The following is an 8,726-nucleotide window of genomic DNA, read 5'->3' as shown; positions in this document are numbered from 1 at the left end:
AAAAACAACAACAACAGTAGTGCTAACTAAAATTTCCGTCTTTTAAATGGAGAGGCCTCAAAAATCGACGGAGAGATTTTTTCATTGGCCAAAACTTGCAATGTTTGTTCAAATCAATTAAACTAGTAAACAGGTTGATACCTGAATGAATTTTCTAGGCACAAAACCAAATTAAAATTAGTAATTGAAAAAATGAAATAATAGAAAACATTAAAAGGATGCCTAAAATAAACCAACAATTGGCATTGACAACAAAATAATTTACTGTAAATCTTATACAAAATGCGTGAAACTAACAAAAATAATAAATAAAATAGAACAATCAATAATTGAATCAAACATAAACTAAAAGTGATAGAAAATAGAAAGAAATGAACAACACTAAATAAAATAACTAAACAAAACAGTCACATATTATTCAAAAGACAAAACATCATCCAATCAACTAAAACTCATAATCATAAACCCATAGTCACAAAAACATCAAAATAAATTCGAACAAAGACCAAATTATCAAAGTAGTTGTTGGAAATAATGGTGTCACTGAAAAATTGTTCTTTCTAAAGAAAGACAACTCAGATCAAAAATAATTAATCAGTGAGAAAATAATAAAGAAAAGGAAAAGGAGGTGATATGGTACTGCCCAAAAAAAAAGGTTGCACACAAAACTATCTAATTTAATATTTATACTAAAAAATAGATGAAGAATATTAGAATAATAATATTTGAAGTCTAAAAAATATAATATTCATAGTTATGGACAAAATTATATAAAAAATTCATAAGTATGGACAAAAATATATAAAAGGGAGAAAGAGTCACCGGAGTTCGACAGTATTGGTGTTGTTGTTTTGTTTCTAGTTTTGTTATTCATAAGAGATAGAGTTTGACGGAGACGGAGCTTCAATGATTGAGATCCGTAGATCTTGCATCTTTTTTGGTGGTTTGGAGGTTGAAACTATGGTGAAGCTTGGCAGCATCACTGGTTCACCAGGAACGGCGTCGCGGGTTGCTGCTTCGCGTGAGATTGCTGTTGTTTGTTGGTTGTGCGAGCTCAAGCTCGCTGGAGTTGTTGTTTGTCGTTAGTTGTGGGCGTGGTAAACAGGTAGTGTGGCTGTTGTTAGCCCACCGGAGTTTGTGAAGGAGGAGAAAAGAGAGGTATGTTTGGTCAGAGCTTGGAGACCGGAGAAGGGTGGACGTTTGTTGGGTTATTAATAAAAAATCAAGAAAAGTCAATTGTGTGGTAGGTGTAATTTTGATTTAATTTTACCTTTTTTTGGTGATGTCCGTAGATTGAGGGAATAATGTGAGAAATGGTTGGTGTTTTTTTTCTTTTTTCTTTTTTAGTTGTAGGGTGTTGTTGTGAGTAGTAATAATATTAGCTGACAAATATTAGTGCGAGTACTGTAATGGTTTAAATATTAATAGACAAATATTAGTGGGCTGCTGCTGTATATGTAATGTTGTGAGGTGGGATTGAAAGTTGGGGTGGAATGATTGTGTCACGCCCCGAGAGGGTACCCTAGGCGTGGCCGGCTCTCAGAAACCATTTCTGGCTTCCGAGAGAACCACTTGGTCGGTTTTTTATTTATTCATCAGCGGAAGACTTAAGAATACTAATGTGGGCTTGTCATAATCAAAGGAAAAATAGATAATTCTTATAAGAAGTAGTTTCTAAGGAGAACTACTCCGATTACATCATCAGACTCTGTCTATGAAGCCTCTAATACTCTTAGAAGGTGCCAATGACATGTCCATGGCTACCTCAAAAGAAACATCACACTCAACAATAATAAAAAGGATAAGGAGTTCCTTCGAATACAAGAAGGACTCACCAAATAGTCGAAAAGAAATGATCTTCAATGATGCGCCTGTTGAGGATCTCTAATACCTGTATCTGCATCATAAAATGATGCAGATCGAATGACGTCAGTACGTGGAATGTACGAGTATGTAAAATGGCAGAAAGGTAAGGACAGATATCAAGAAACTCCTCTCAATAAAACTCAGCTCAGAACTCAACATCATCTCAACATCAATATGTAATGCAAGGTTAAAATATAATAATAAAAATAATAGTAATAAGCAATGCTTACTCAGTTGGGAGTTTCTCTAACCGACAACCATCACTTATGAGCTAGTGATGATACAACGAAGCGATGTCGTTGCCACATCCATCCAATACCTTGCCAGGGTAAAGGACATCACCATCTTGGATCCACTCATCAAAGTCCTCTTTTTGGGACTTAAGAGGCATAGCCTCCATCCTACGCTGGCTACGTAGTTCTGGGGTTTGAGTTAATTAAACTCTTACCCAACTCGGTGCTCAATACTACTCCCAAAATATGTGCTCATATTAAACTCATCATCTAGTCTCATTGGACTTTAATTTAAATCATCAAACTCATCTCATTTCATGTTCATCAATCATTATACTTCCAAAAACATCATTTACATCTCATCAAAACATCTTGCTCAAAATATCATTTGCTCAAATTCATTTAAACTCAACTCTTTTGCTCTTTCAAAACTCAATAAAATACATATATAGTATTAATTCATATAACTTTCTTTTTATCAATGAAAATAATAAAAAGCCAACATCTTTACTCAAAACATATATAAAAATATTCATGAACATCAAATCAATTAGGATTCATGGGAAAGTAGCCATGAACAATAATTTCAATAGTATGAGAGATAACAATAATAATAATATTAATGCATAAATATATCTAACTCAATAGAAGAAGAATTAATTCATTTAGAATTCAAGATTTGGATAAAACTCAACTATAACTCAATTATAATGAATTTAAATATTGGGCGCATGGACGAACTCAATCCGATGCTATTAAAAGCCTTACATACCTTAAATCCGAAGCTTTACTCCGAATTGGAACACTCTTGGACCCCTAGCCTTTTTTTCTTGCCGGATTATTTTGTGTACTACCCGGAGTATAAGAATCAACGGAGTAGTATTTTTATACTACTAAAACTAAAACTATATTTGAGAAGAAGTATATAGAGAGAAGAAATGCTTAAGAAAGCTTGATGAATAAAATGAGAAAATAAGGTGGGTATTTATAGGTGGGAAAGAGTGACCTAACAATAAATAAAATAATTATAAAGAAAAATCTGAAAATTTAATGGAATATATTGATGTCATGGATGATGTTAAATGAAGGACACTTTATTTCATGAATGATGTCAAATGTATCTAGATCTTTCCATGGTAGGTAAGATGAGTTCTTTTTAACAGAATACTCTTTTTTGAAGCTGCGTTTGAATAAGATAAATTCCTTATTAGGATTTGGTGTCTTCATAAGAATTGTATATATGGAAGTCTAGTTTCATATCGTTCAAGAATCAACCAATTTGGAGCAACCTACAGTGAGATATGAATTTTCTTCTATAAACACTCAATTCCATCACAGTACTATATCTTGCAAAGATTAATTTATTTGACCTACTTATACTCCGAATCTTAAGATATGTTCTTCATGAAAGTTGTAGGTAAGGATGTTGTGGTTACCCAAAAATTTGAATCACCTAATTTGGACCAACCTATGAAAAGTTATGCCCAAAATACAGAGGCTATATTATTTTCGTCGAGAATTGAAATACCGACATACAACATTTTAGGGGTTGTTACAGATTGTTGCCATGTGTTATTATATGGATGTAGTGGAGAATTGAGGTGGAAATTTGGGATTGGTTGTAGGAGTATATAATTAGGGAATTAAAGTAGCATGGGCTAGTTAATGCATATGTGTAGTAGTGGTATAAGGAGTATTTCTATATTTAAATGTAAAATAGGTTTGGGTGTAGTATGTGTTGTAATTTTGAATATGCTGCAACATAAATGGCCATAGAATTTTAGCCAAGTAAAATTTAATTAGAAAACTCGACTAAAATTAAAGTTAAATGACTTAATATTAATTAATCATCAAGCTTGTTTATTTTAACAAAATAAATTAATTAAACTAATTAAAAAATAATTAATTCGAAAAAAAACCAAAGCTACTAATTTAAAAAATAATTAATTAAAATCTTTATGAGATCATTTTCGAATGTTCATAAAAGGTAATAATTATAATTATATAAAAAATGTACATATCGTTCAAAAAAAAATTATAAAAATGGTAACAAATTATTTTAAAATTGTTTAAAATTGAAGAAACTTGATTATTAATTTAAATTGTAGAGGATCAAAATTGGGTGTCAACATAGATAAGAATCCTATTATTTACGAAACTAAAAACGTTTATCCATGAATTATAAAAAAAGGAAAAGATGAGATTAAATTAATGAAAATCCTAAGGATACTTATTAATAATAATAATAAAAATGTGTAAAAATAATAATTTGTGTTTTTTAATGATCAAGAAATTTTAAGACGTTAATTTTGAACACAGAGAGCCAAAATTGGGTGTCAACAGTTTGCCCCTTTTCGACTGAAGATGACATAGAAGTCTTTAGACGAAAATGTTGACATGTAGCCAATTTTGCTGGACAAAAGATTTTTTTTTTCTTTTTTTTTTAAAAAAAATGAATAAACTAGTTAAACTCTAAATCAGAGTTGCCTGCATACCTCAAGCTGCATGAAGATCGGGCCATGTATAGCTTAAAAGTTGAGGCAAATAACCTCTTCTCTTGTTGTTTGGAGTTGACGACTCTGGTCCTAGTGAAAAGTTTCATTTATTCCTGATGTCTCTTCTAAAATTGCCCCAATATCGAGTTGTGATAGTTGGAAAAGCAAAGATTGTGCACTTGTTGGAGAGAAAGAATGATTACATCCCTGTGATGACTGAATTCTTCATCGAGCTTCCTATATATCTCGAATGTCGTGAGAAAAGTTAATGTAGTTCAAAAGGTAAAGTTGCGGTAAATTTTGATTGACTCTCAAAATCTGCCCCAGTTTTGAATCATAATGACAACTGTTTTCTTTTGTGATAATGGTAGAAAGAATTTAGTACAAATTGAGGGCTGAAAATGTGATGTAAAGGGCCTTCGACTGGCGAGGCAAGCATGTAATGTAAAAGACCTTTGATTGGCAGGACGACAAAAATGTAAAAGCTAGAGTGTGGATATATGCGTTAAAAGGTGGGTACATATAAAACATATTGAAATACCCGTATTTGAAGGTGGGCACCTATACAATGTGCTGTAATACCCATATTAGAAGGTGGGTGCCTGTAAAATGTAATGAAATACCCGTATTAGAAGGTGGGCGCCTGTAAAATGTAATGCAATACCCGTATTAGAAGGTGGGTGCCTATAAAATTTAATGCAATACCCGTATTAGAAGGTGGGCGCCTGTAAAATATAATGAAATATCCGTATTAGAAGGTGGGCGCCTGTAAAATATAATGCAATACCCGTATTAGAAGGTGGACGCCTATAAAATGTATTGAAATACCCGTATTAGAAGGTGGGCGCCTGTAAAATGTAATGCAATGCCCGTATTAGAAGGTGGGCGCCTGTAAAATGTAATGAAATACTCGTATTAGAAGGTGGGCGCCTGTATTTGAATTTAAAATGCCTGTATCTTGAGGCGAAAAACATGAGGGTTTTTTTTTCTCACTCTTTTTTTTTTGTAAGAAATGTTGAAAAGTAAACAAGACAGAATCACATCTTGACTTCAATTGGTACCAACAATTAGTATTGTGCATAAGAATTTCACCATCTTTTCTCAGCTAACCAAGATCAACATCAAAGTAATTCTTATAGTTTCAAGTAGTACCTCAAACATTACCTAAGTGTCAACACAATTTGTTCGTCTTGTTTCCAATTAAAGTTTTGAACTATATCTATCCCTCATGTTTCAAGTGCTCTTTCCACAAAGAAAGTCCTAATTTTCACATATTTGAATATTATAATTTACATTTTGGGAAGTAAGCTCACGCTCGGAATGATATTCATGCATGCAATTGTGATACCATAGGCTTGGCCTTTATGTAAATCTCCACTAATGTGAGAATATTTGAAAGAAAATCATGTAGGACTTGTTATTGGCTTGTAATGTAGGCTTAGGGATGGGTAGGATAGTCATTTGGGATAAAAGTGACTTAATTCCTTATTGAGCATTGCACTGAATTTGTGCTTTCAACGTTTTATTATGATTTTAGCGCTTAATCCTCATTGTTGTACCTTTCTTGTTTGTTTTTGGACTTCTTTTGAAGATCAACTTTTCTGAGTTTTTTCCCATTCTAATAATTTTTTGAAGTTTCTCCTATTTATTTGGAGTATTTTTCTTCTTTTGTTGCAATTTTACTTCTCTGGACTTTTGGGAAATTTTCAACTTTATTTTGTTCTGAAGTCATTTTTGCATCCTAAACTTTAAAGGACTTCTCAATTTATTTATTTATTGACAACTTTGAACCTTGAATATTCCTTTGTAACTCACACAACTTCAGTGCACTCAAAAAGGTCAGGCCAAGAGAGATAGTGCATATAAGCACTCAGAAAGGGTATAGGCTAAATGTGGTTGTCCAAAGAAAAGGCTTAGGCTCAAAGTGGGGCATGCTAAGGATTAATATCATTTGGTAGGCTTTGAAGGGCACAAACGGGTCAAAGAAGGCCTACAATCATTTTTCAAATCAAACATTACTCACAATTTTGCCTCAATAAACATTTAGGCCAAGTTCTAGATCAACATTGCAATGTAATGAATTAATCTAAGGCTCACCACACAAATGCACATGAAACCATGAGGTTGATGTCGCTCTTTTATTAGATGTATGCAAGAGAATTCTCTCAAGTGTCACTAAGATGCAATTAAGAGATACAAAAAGAATCTATGGTTTACCATGAAGTTGATCATCTCCATCATACCAAGTATTTCTTCCTCATGTACACTCCTAACTATGTTGGTACCAATCAAGTACAAACCTTGATTCCTTTTTTTTTTACAAAAAAAAAATAAAAAATGGGACCGAACCCAAATGAGGGTTGCCTACATATCTTGTAGAAATAAAAATCAGGTCTGCGTAATTCAGGCATACATGGTATAAGACATATGTTTTGAACAACAATATACATTTTGAATGAATAAAAAACAAAAATGAAAATCCAATGAGTCATTAAAGGGCGGACTAGCCAAACTAAAATGAGTCACATTAAAGAGGAAACTACCCAAATTTTGAAAAACATCAAATAATTTTATTTTATTTTTTTAAAAGAAATGTAAGAAAAAGAAAATCAAAGATATTTACAAAACATAACATCATATACAAAAGTTAATATGAAGAGATAGACAAACTCGGAGCGATGCCTTGCTAGTCAGGTGTCTGAGTGCAGCCTTAGTTGAATTTTTTGAGGATTTTTCTCAAAAATTTTGCCCCTGTTCCAGCTTCAACAAACTCTGGTATTCAATCTTGTGGAAAATGTCTTCTTGTGATTTTTTTTTTAACTTTTCAAAAATTTTGCCCCAATTTTCGTTGTAAAATATTAGAAAGCTCATGGGGAACATGACCGAGCCGTGGTGGCGCCTACGTATCCCATTGAAGCAGGAATCAGGTCAAACATAGTTCCAATATAAATATACCTATGTGTATTTTTTATGACTATTATGGATTAATGATTGTGTTTAAAAGAGGTGAGCCTATGAGTTAGAGTTCAACTCTGAACCAATGTATTTTAGAATGTACAGGGCAATGCGAGAAGATGCATTGTAATCTAAACACGTCGTCTCTAAAATTAAGGAGTTTTGAAAAGATTTTGAAAAAGCGCAAGACGCTTCATCGCATGTTCAGTGTGTGATAGTGTACAATTATGACTCGATAAAAATAAAATAACCAATAGAGTGTTAATAAATATACAACTACGGTCTATAAATAAATATTAAAGTAAAAGATTGATAATAATATGAAGAATTTATGTACGACATACACAATTCACAGGATGCGAAAAGAATCAAAGAGAGAAAAAGAAATATGTTAACATGTGAAAAATATGAACAACAATACCTCCCTCAATTGAAAAATTGAGCCTATTATGGTTAAAACCTAGATTTTCCCCAGCGGAGTCGCCAAACTATTATGCCCTATTTTTAACCGAGGTTAGATAAAGCACAACATATGGACTCTAAAAAAGATTAATTATTGTATGGAGTCGCCACCTAATTTATTTAGGAAAATAAGGAAAACCTATTTGATGCATGACCTGTATGACTCACGTTTCAATCTGCAAAAAACCAGTTTATATTCTAGGTAAGGGTTTACATTATTCCAAATGGAAGGTGTTAGGCATCCTTCGAAATCCACAAAATGTGGTACCCAGCTAGACTTAATTCATCAAAAAGGAGGAGATAAAATTATTATTTGCAAGTATAACAAACATATATATAAAATATATACACTAAAATTGTATAAGAATATATGTATAAAAAAAAGTATGTACTAAGTAAGTAAAGTATATTATCACCAATTATGTGTAGAAAAATATGAGAAAGGTATATGTATATAAAAAAAGGTAGTTTTTATGCAATATTAAAAGAATAGGTCTTTATTCATATGAACAAAGAACTCTTTTATCATATGAAAAAAAAAATTGAATATCATTTGCAAAAAATATCTCCGAATACATGTACAGACACTTGGTAAAATATTAATAATGAATAAATTATTATCAAAATAATTTTAAAATATGTGTGTATATATACTACAAAAAATAGAATTCTATTTTATAGTAAGCTCAGAGGCGTAACTGTAATAAGTGTTACA

Source organism: Solanum dulcamara, chromosome 2 (assembly GCF_947179165.1).
Source record: "Solanum dulcamara chromosome 2, daSolDulc1.2, whole genome shotgun sequence".
In the NCBI taxonomy this organism is placed as follows: Eukaryota; Viridiplantae; Streptophyta; class Magnoliopsida; order Solanales; family Solanaceae; genus Solanum; species Solanum dulcamara.
This window is presented reverse-complemented; position numbering follows the sequence as displayed.